At 34.8% G+C, this 9845-nt stretch overlaps 1 long non-coding RNA gene across 1 annotated transcript; it reads right to left on the reverse strand.

Moving 5' to 3' along the window:
• Positions 1-90: 90 nt before the first annotated feature.
• Positions 91-2238, reverse strand: LOC126584759 (uncharacterized). The gene is made up of 3 exons (XR_007610105.1): positions 1714-2238; positions 1147-1196; positions 91-149 (listed from the first exon to the last, which is right to left on the reverse strand). It is a non-coding gene; the product is annotated as an uncharacterized LOC126584759 (long non-coding RNA).
• Between the last annotated feature and the right edge of the window lie 7607 nt (positions 2239-9845).

The raw sequence follows: 9845 nt of genomic DNA on the forward strand, positions 1-9845 counted from the left end.
AAGATGGTACTTAAGTCGTGTCACTCCACCACTCTTCATTACCCGACCACAATATTTGCAAATTGTGCCATGTTTGTTTCCGTCTATTAGGTCGCCATGTTCCCAAGCTGGATCACGTTTACTAGCTCCACTAGACATCTTAAACGTACCTACATTTATTTTTCATGAAAATTAGACAAAAGAATTAAATAATAAAGTTATTCTACAGAACCTAAATAATAAAGTTATTCTACAGAAGAATACAATATGAAGTAAAGAAAATGATTGTAAAAATTTAAGTAATTAAAAAATTAATATGGAATAATAAAACCTAATATTAATGAATAATAATCCAATTTGATAAAAAAATAATCCTAATATAAATGATGAATAATATTCCTTTTTGATAATAATCCTAATATAAATAATCCTACTATAAATGATGATAATTATGTTTCATGAAAATAATCCTAATATAAAACATAGTGAAGAATAATATTCCTTTTTGATAATAATCCAATTTAATAATAATCCACTTTAATAATAATTCAATTTAATGAATAATCCAATTTGATAATTAAAAAAACCTAATATTAATGAATAATCCAATTTGATAATAAAAAAAACCTAATATTAATGAATAAAAATGAATAATTCGTTTTTTTTTCCTAAGTTTTGGACCTTTTGGTTCAACCCAACCCAACCCAAGTGTGGTTATGTTTGAGATTTGGGCCTAAGGTCAAGTTTGGAGACTACATTGAGTGTGCTTTAATGAATAGTCCAATTTGATAATAAGCCAATTTAATGAATAATCCAATTTAATGAATAATAATCTAATTTTATAATAATCTAATTTAATGAATAATAATCCAATTTGATAATAAAAAAACCTAATATTAATGAAGAATAATCCTATTTGATAATAAAACCTAATATTAATAAAATAATAAATAACATTAAACATATTAAAATTATCGTAGGGAATAATTATACAACATTACTTAATTACTTACAAAAAATTAACAAGTAATTGTTAACATTACTTAACTACTTACAAAAATTAACATGCAAGTATTAATTACTTAAAAAAATTAACATACGAGTCCACACAAATTTATTTGTTGTTGTATAAATTACAATAATATAAATATAAGTTTGTAAACTTACCTTAAATATGGAACCCTTTGTGTTCAAGCTTTGGAATGGATCTGGAATGGCTTTGAAAATGGTAAGGGAAATAAAATAATAAATAACATTAAACATATTAAAATTATCCTAGGGAATAATTATACAACATTACTTAATTACTTAAAAAAAATTAACATGTAATTGTTAACAATACTTAATTACTTACAAAAACTAACATGCAAGTATTAATTACTTAAAAAAAATTAACATGCAATTGTTAACATTACTTAATTACTTACAAAAACTAACATGCAAGTATTAACATTACTTAATTACTTACAAAAACTAACATGCAAGTATTAATTACTTAAAAAAAATTAACATGTAATTGTTAACATTACTTAATTACTTACAAAAACTAACATGCAAGTATTAACATTACTTAATTACTTAAAAAAATTAACATGCAATTGTTAACATTACTTAATTACTTACAAAAACTAACATGCAAGTATTAATTACTTAAAAAATTTACATACGAGTTCACACAAATTTTTTTGTTGTTGTATAAATTATAAGAATATAAATATAAGTTTGTAAACTTACTTTAAATATGGAACCCTTTGTGTTTAAGCTCTGGATCTGGAATGACTTTGAAAGGGGTAAGGAAAATAAAATAATCGAAAAGGCTCCTCTGATACTGATACTCCACCTCTTGAAATTTTTTCACAATGACAACTTTGAACGAGTTCACACAATAACTCTGAAACTCCACCTTTTAAAACAATATTGGCACACGGTTTTGAATGAAACCACCGTCCATGGTTTGAAAAGACTACTGATGATAATGGTAAAAGCTGCATAAAATTGTCCAAATAATTGTTCGTGTTGTCGAGAATATGGAGTGAGTCATGTGTCCTCCTGACAGGAGGAACCCACACACACACACACAAATGACCACCATTCATGGTCTGAAAAGAATACAATTGATAATTGTAAAAGCTGCATGAAATTGTCCAAATAATTGTAAAAATATTGAGTGAGTTGTATCCTCCTGACAGGAGGAACCCACACACATCATCACTGTCAAAAGACACATCGCACGCACACACAACGCACGCACGCAGACCACCTCAGTCTCTCTCTCTCTCGATCCTTCTCGTTCTCTCTTCTCCCTTCTCTTCTTCCAAACACACACACACACACACAGAGCTCCTCAGTCTCTCTCTCTCTCGATCATCCTTCTCGATCTCTCTTCTCCCTTCTCTTCTCCCACACACACACTCACACAGAGAGCTCCACAGGTTGACATCGGATCTAAGTCCAACACACGCACACACAGAGATCGGACTCACAGAGATCTCCGATCTCTCTTCTGCCAAACACACACACGCACACAGAGATCTCTCGATCTCTCATCTCCATTCTCCGATCTCTCTTCTCCCTTCTCCGATCTCTCTTCTCCCAAACACCCACATACAAAGAGAGATCTATGATCTCTCTTCTCCCAAACACACACACACACACAGAGATCGCCGTTGATCGTGGCTCAGGCGAAGTCAGAGGTGCGCCGCTGAGCAAGGATCGTTCGTATTCCGCTTCGTCAGGTGAGATTCCATGAAACCCTAAACCCTAATCTCTCCGACTTCACCCTGCCTTGAATCGTTTATGCATGCGTGAAATCTGATGTATATTTGTGAAATTGATGTTAAGATTCGTGTTTTTGCAAGGTTTTTGGGACGAAACCGGCCCGGGAATCGCCCCACCGTCTCTGGCGTTCTTCTCCGACGTCGCCTCGGATTCCGATTCCACCGTCCATGGATATTTCGCCGATAATTTCCAAATATCGCGATATTTGGCCGAAAAGCTTGCGGATACCACTTTTAATATCGCCGTCCCGAAAAACCGATAATATCGGCGATATTTCGCCGATATTATCGGCATTTTCTTCCCTGGTTGTTACCGCCATATTGTTAGAAGCATTGTCGGTTACTACTTAAACAATATTTTGTGGACTAACTTCTTTGATACAGTTGTCAACATATTCAAAGACTTATTCCCTGGTGTGTGCTTCACTAGAGCATTCCTTGGAAGAAAGAAATATTGTGCCTTCTTTGCAATTCACACACAAATTCATTATACTTATTCTTTTTCGGTTGCTCCAAGCATCTGTCATAATTGAGCAACCATTCAAAGCCCATTCTTCTTCATACTTCTTAAGAGACTGATTTACCCTATCCACCTCTTCTTTAAATAAAGGCTATCTCAAATCATATTGACTTGGAGGTTGGTATCCCGGGCCAAATTGACCAACCGCTTCCACAAAGCATTTAAAGCTGTCATTATCAATGGCATGAAAATGAATACCGACTTCGTAGACCCGTTGAGCTAGCTATTGATCAACCTGATGTGTTATATCCTTCCAAATTGCATCATGGAGATTTTATTGCCGCTTACTCTTGCTTCCATCATTTGATTTTGAAGAACCGGGATTGATAGAGGATGCAAACCTAACAATAGGCCCAAGAGTTTGCGACATTTCCCTTGACCCAACAACTTCAATATCTTCATCTTCTTCAATATGTGGAAGTTGAACCTCTTCCCTCACTTCCTCACAGTGCTTATTTCTTTCTTTTCCTCTTTTGCTTTTTCTAATGCGGCTTTACATTTTGCTTAATCTTCATCTGAAGACTTTGTGCATCCAGCTATGTTTCCCTTAACATGGGCTGTGTGTTGTTTCATTCTATAAATGCCACCACTGATATTCTTTTACACAACTTACATTACACTTTATCTGAGTTTGGAGGATCCGCCAACACCCCATATTCCCATCCCACATCGTTTGAAGCACGCTTTAATGGATTATTTGATTGGGTGGACGACATTGGATTAGATACTTCGGATAATACAATGCTTGTCATTTAAAAATAAAATTCTATTATCAAATTCACTACAAAGTTACAAACAACTGAACAAGATTATCAAATGACAAATGTACATATACTTCATTAGTTCATCAACTACACAAATACTTCAAATTCAATAGTTCAAACATTCCATTATCAAACTTTCAAATGCACAAACTTATGAGATACTTGTATTCAGTACCTACTTGAGCACTACCTATAAAAATCATACCATTTGCATTATTGCATATCAATTCATGAGCTTGTATGTTATGCAAGTCGGAAGAAACTGCAAGTCTGCACCTAAGACTAGTAAACCCAATATGACAGATACCATTATTTCATCTTCTACTGTATATATGTCATTTGTAGTTAAGCACAAAGGTACCAAACTGGTAGATTAACCCCCCTTTTCTGTAAAGCTCAGAACCCCACAAACCTTTACTTTGGATTAAGTAAATTTAGTTCCATACACTTATCCATAACCATTTAGACATAGACAATATATTAGCATTGAAATCAATATGGTCATTATTTCTAAATCCCAACTCGACGGTTCAACCCCATCATGTGAAATACATTGTTAACAAGGTTTGTTTCGTTTCTACACATTCCTATCTCAATTTTTGTAAATTCTTTTTCATCACAATTAGAGTTATTGCTGGTGGTATACTAACATATATGCTTCATTCAACCCCATAATTCAATCACATGGACTCATAGTGTAATGAAAAAAATATAGAAGACTTGTCGCACTACCAAAACAAATATGAAAAACCAGTATCCCAGATTCATTTAAGCATCTTGATTCCTTGTAGAGACTCAATATTATATATCAAATTATCAATGCAGAGTAGCAAATCATCGCAATCGACATCAATTAGATTTTCGAATAAAATATGGGAAATGCTAACATGCAACTGCAAGAGGTGGACCGTGAAAATCTGGAAAGGCGAGATGATTTGCTCAATAAAGAAGTCGAGAGATGATGCCTAGCGAAGGATTCGAGACGGCCGACTACTAGGAGATAGATGCAGAATTGAAGAAACTTCAAATGTTTAGAAAATTAGGTTAACAGGGGATTAGACACATGAACCTTTAAGTTAGTTTATTTAATTTTTAAATTAGAATTAAAAAAAAAAAAAAAACCGCCTAGCCTCTTAGCTTTCAGCTGATTTTTCCGAACCCCTTCCCAAAATCGGGGCGAGGCTCCACTACCCAACACCTAGGCCGATTTTTAGAACAATGAAGTCTAAGGGTGATGCTTGGGAATGGCACAAAAGACTCGAGCATTTGAATTTTAATAGCTTGCAATTGTTATCTGACAAGGAAATGGTGTTGGGATAACCAAAACTCAAGAAGTCATATGGTGTCTGTGAATGGTGCATTGCAGGAAAGCAACACATAGATGCTTTCAGTAAAGAGCTGATTTGGAGAGCAAGCAAGCCTTTAGAATTAATTCACTCATATGTTTGAGGACCAATGCAGGTCACAACATTTGGAGGAAATATACACTTTTTTACATTCATTGATGATGCAACTAGAATGTGTTGGGTTTATCTTCTGAATCACAAATCAGAAGTGTTCAAAGTGTTCAAGAAATTCAAAGCCATGGTTGAATTGCAGAATGGCTACAAAATTCTAAAGTTAAGAAGTGACAGAGGTTGAGAGTACAACTCTCATGAGTTTAATCAATCATTTGAAGATTTGGGGCTTGAGAAACAGTTGACAGTGGCTTATTTCCCATAACAAAATGATGTTGTTGAGAGGAAGAACAGAACCATTGTTGAAATGGCTAAAAGTATCAACAGAACCATTGTTGAAATGGCTAAAAGTATCCTTCATGACAAGCATTTACCCTATGAGTTCTGGAGAGAAGATGTTAACACAGTTATGTACTTACTCAATAGGTGTCCAACCAAGGCTGTGGAACACAAAACTCCATTTGAAGCTTTCAATGGCAGGAAGCTAGGTATTCAACTTTTAAAGGGATTTGGGTGCATTTGTTATGGTCACATACTTGGACAAGTAAGACAAAAACTTGATGAATCCTCTATGAAAGGAATCTTTGTTGGATATTGGAAGATGGAGAAAAGATACATGATCTACAACTTGAGTACCAAGAAGATTTTTCTGTCAATGAGTGTTGTATTTGATGAGAAGGGTACTTAGTGTTGGAATGCAGCAAATTGTGATAAATTATGATTTCATGTTAATCTCAATCTACCTGAGATTGATCAGAACATTCAGCTAGACGAGAGCAAGTATGTATTACATGAATTCACTAATTCTCAAACTGAGAGTGGTGTCTAGTACTGCTAAAGCTACACCAGGTAAAGAGAGATCACTGAGTGAAATTTATGCTAGATGTAATGTAAGCATGATTGAACCAGAGAATTTCACTGATGTTGCCACTAATGTAGCTTGGAAGAAAGCAATGGATTCTGAAATTGAGATAATAGAGAAAAACAAGACCTGGGAATTGGTTGATAAACCATTAGGCAAACCTATTGTTGGAGTGAAGTGGATATACAAGACCAAATTGAATCTGGATGGGACAATTCAGAAACACAAGGCAAAACTTGTTGCCAAAGGTTATACACAGAAGCCTGGTGTTGATTTCAATGAAACATTTGCTTATGTTGCAAGATTGGATACCATTAGGACTTTCATTGCCTTAACAGCTAAAAAGAAGTGGAAGCTATTTCAATTTGATATGAAATCATCTTTTCTTAATGGAGTGTTGCAAGATGAAGTTGACATTGATCAACTTGAGGGATTTGTAGTGCAGGGTGTAGAAGACAAAGTCTATAAACTAAAAAAGGCCTTGTATGGGTTAAAGCAAGCCTCAAGTGCATGGTATGAAGGAATTGATACTTATTTGCACAATTGTGGATTCACCAGAAGTCCAAGTGAGGCAACCTTGTATATGAAGTCAATGGGAGAAAGTGAAAGCATCATTGTCTCTATCTATGTAGATGGCATTATCTACACAGGTAGCATCACTGAGTTGTTAGAAGAGTTCAAGTTTGACATGATGAACATATATGAAATGACAGATTTGGGTATGTTATATCATTTTCTTGGCATGAGAATATTACAATTCGAAGATCTTCATTAATCAAAGAAAATATGCAGTTAGTTTGTTGCAGAAATTTGGATTGAAGGACTGCAAACTTGTTAGCACTCCATTGGTGGTGAGTGACAAGCTTAAGAAAGAGGATGAATGTGTGAAAACAAATGAGAATGTATATAGGCAATTGGTTGGGAGTTTGTTGTACTTAACTGCAACAAGACCAGGCATTATGTTTGCAACTAGCCTACTTGCTAGATTTATGCATGGACCATCAAAGAAGTATTTGGGAGCAGTAAAAAGGGTTCTCAGATATATACAAGGCACATTAAACTATGGGATTGAGTATGAGAAATGCAAAGAATCAATTCATAAGCTATTGTGACAGTGATTGGAATGGGGATGAAACTGATATGAAAAGCACATCTGGATATGCTTTCCCTTCTGGAAGTGGGCTTTTCTCGTGGGCCTCAGTTAAACAACATAGTGTTGCTCTGTCAACAGTTGAAGCTGAGTACATGAGTGCAACCGAAGCAACCACTCAAGTTGTGTGGTTGAGGTTTGTGCTTCAAGATTTTGGTGAAGAACAAATTGAAGCTACTCCTATCTAATGTGACAATACATCTGCCATTTCTATGGCAAGAAATCATGTGTTCCATCAAAGAACAAAGAACAAAGAACATCGGAAGCAAATATCATTACATTCAAGAACCATTGCAGTCAAACATCATCAAGCTAATCTATTGCAAGTCTAAAGATTAACTTGTAAACATTTTCACCAAGGCCCTACCAAAATATCGATTTTGCATACTCAGATAGAAGCTTCGAGTTAAACCAGCTACCAGCTTAAAAGGGCGTGTTGGAGCATAAGCATGATAGCTGGATCAAGCATTCAAGGTTGCTGCAATATGAAAGAAGAAGAAGCTTGAAAATGTCTAAGTGTTGTTCTTAGCTAAGTTTATATATGTGTAATAAACAGTTAAGATTATATCAACGGTGTATAACTTGACACGTGTCCACTTTGTTATATGTTAAGTGAATCCATGTGAGTTGCACATGATCATAGTCATGATGCTTTGGTGAGTTGGCAACGACTATTTAGATGGTTTGTAGCTGAGTTTCATGGATTGAATCCAACGTAGATTTGAGGTGCAACGTACTCTTCTTCCCTTAAAGTTCATCTCTGATATTCAATCTTTGAATACATTTCAATTACTTGTTGAATTGATTACAAATACATGGAGAAATTTAGCTCAAAAGTAGCTCAAACACTAGCATCTTTCACAATGGCTGAGCAAGTCAATTAATTAGTGATGTAGTTTTTTTGTTCCTTTAGTGGTACTTTGTAAATGACCAAAGTTTTAGAAACGTTTTGCAAATAGTCTTTCATGCTTGTTCTTTTCTTCTTCTTATGATTAGTTAGTAGAGTTTGAACCGAAGGGAATAATCTCAAAGGCGTCCATCGGAAAAAGTTGTAATTTTGGTCTAACTGAATGTACTAATCTCAAAGAATTCCATCAGAAAGAGTTGTAATTTTGGTCGACAATATCTGAATGGAAGAACAATTATAGTTTTCATTATTCTGTTCTCCTCTCAAATTTAGTTTTGACTTTGTTATGAAAATTGTTAATATTATTTTCAAATTTGTTATGACAATTGTTCATCATCCAGAGGATGAATTAGGAGGTGTAGAAGAGAAATCATGGAGATCAACATACCAGAGAGAAGTTCAGGAATTTCATCAGACAAGTTGTCTCTATATAAATTTACAAAGCTTATATTGCTGGTCAAGAGCATTCATATCTTGCAAAAGGTCATTTGATAGAGACAATTGTCTTACTGTCAAGTCCTTGCACACCAAGTGATGACGAATATTGGACAAGGATAGTTTTAGAGAAAGATCCAGAGGATATAGCTTACTGCAATTAGTGGGCGATATTGTGCTGTGAACTATGGTGGAATCAACGAGGGACTTGTTAAGGGTTTTTAGTTTTTACTTGCCAAGAAAGATACCAACCACTCTCTTGGTTTAAGGATTTCAAGGCGTCATTGAGTGAGGGCAATTGGTTGTTAGACTCCGATGTAAAATCAACTAGGTTTAGGGTTTTCAAGGTGTCAATGAGTGAGGGCAATTGGCGGTTAAACTCGGAGGTAAAGGACTTGGGGAATAGGACCCTATTTTTGCGTGATTATATATAGTCCATTCTCTGTTGAGGGATCCCTCTGCTTTGGATGCAAGGCTAATTGCATAACTCTTTTCCATACCTATCTCATGATCGGAATAATGGACTCAAGATAAAGATGACTATTTTTAATATGAAAGATGGAAAAATCAGCAACTCTCTAGTGGGATACTGGATTCGTGAACTCAACCGAGTTTCTATTAGGGATATCTTAATTCTATAACAACTACTAGAAAAGTTAAAAGATTAATTTTATCATGTAGCAAGTGATGTACTAGTTCACTTTCTAAGAACGTGACAAACGTTTATTGAATAAATGATGCCATTATAATGGTGCATTGATTGCTAGACGTTTATCCCTGATTATAGGATAGGACCTACCAAGACACTGCACCTATTAGAATGAGTTCACCTGCTTTAGGAGGGCAATGGCAAGGCAAGGGCAAGGGTAAAAATTATCCTTACTATTCATTCTAAATAATAATTATCTTTGTGCAAATGTACCTATTTGAAAACAAAAAGGGCAAGGACAGTAGTATTCGCAAATATATAAATATATAAATATATTATTTTGTA

The sequence above is a fragment of the Malus sylvestris genome, chromosome 10 (genome assembly GCF_916048215.2).
Source record: "Malus sylvestris chromosome 10, drMalSylv7.2, whole genome shotgun sequence".
NCBI classification, from domain to species: Eukaryota; Viridiplantae; Streptophyta; class Magnoliopsida; order Rosales; family Rosaceae; genus Malus; species Malus sylvestris.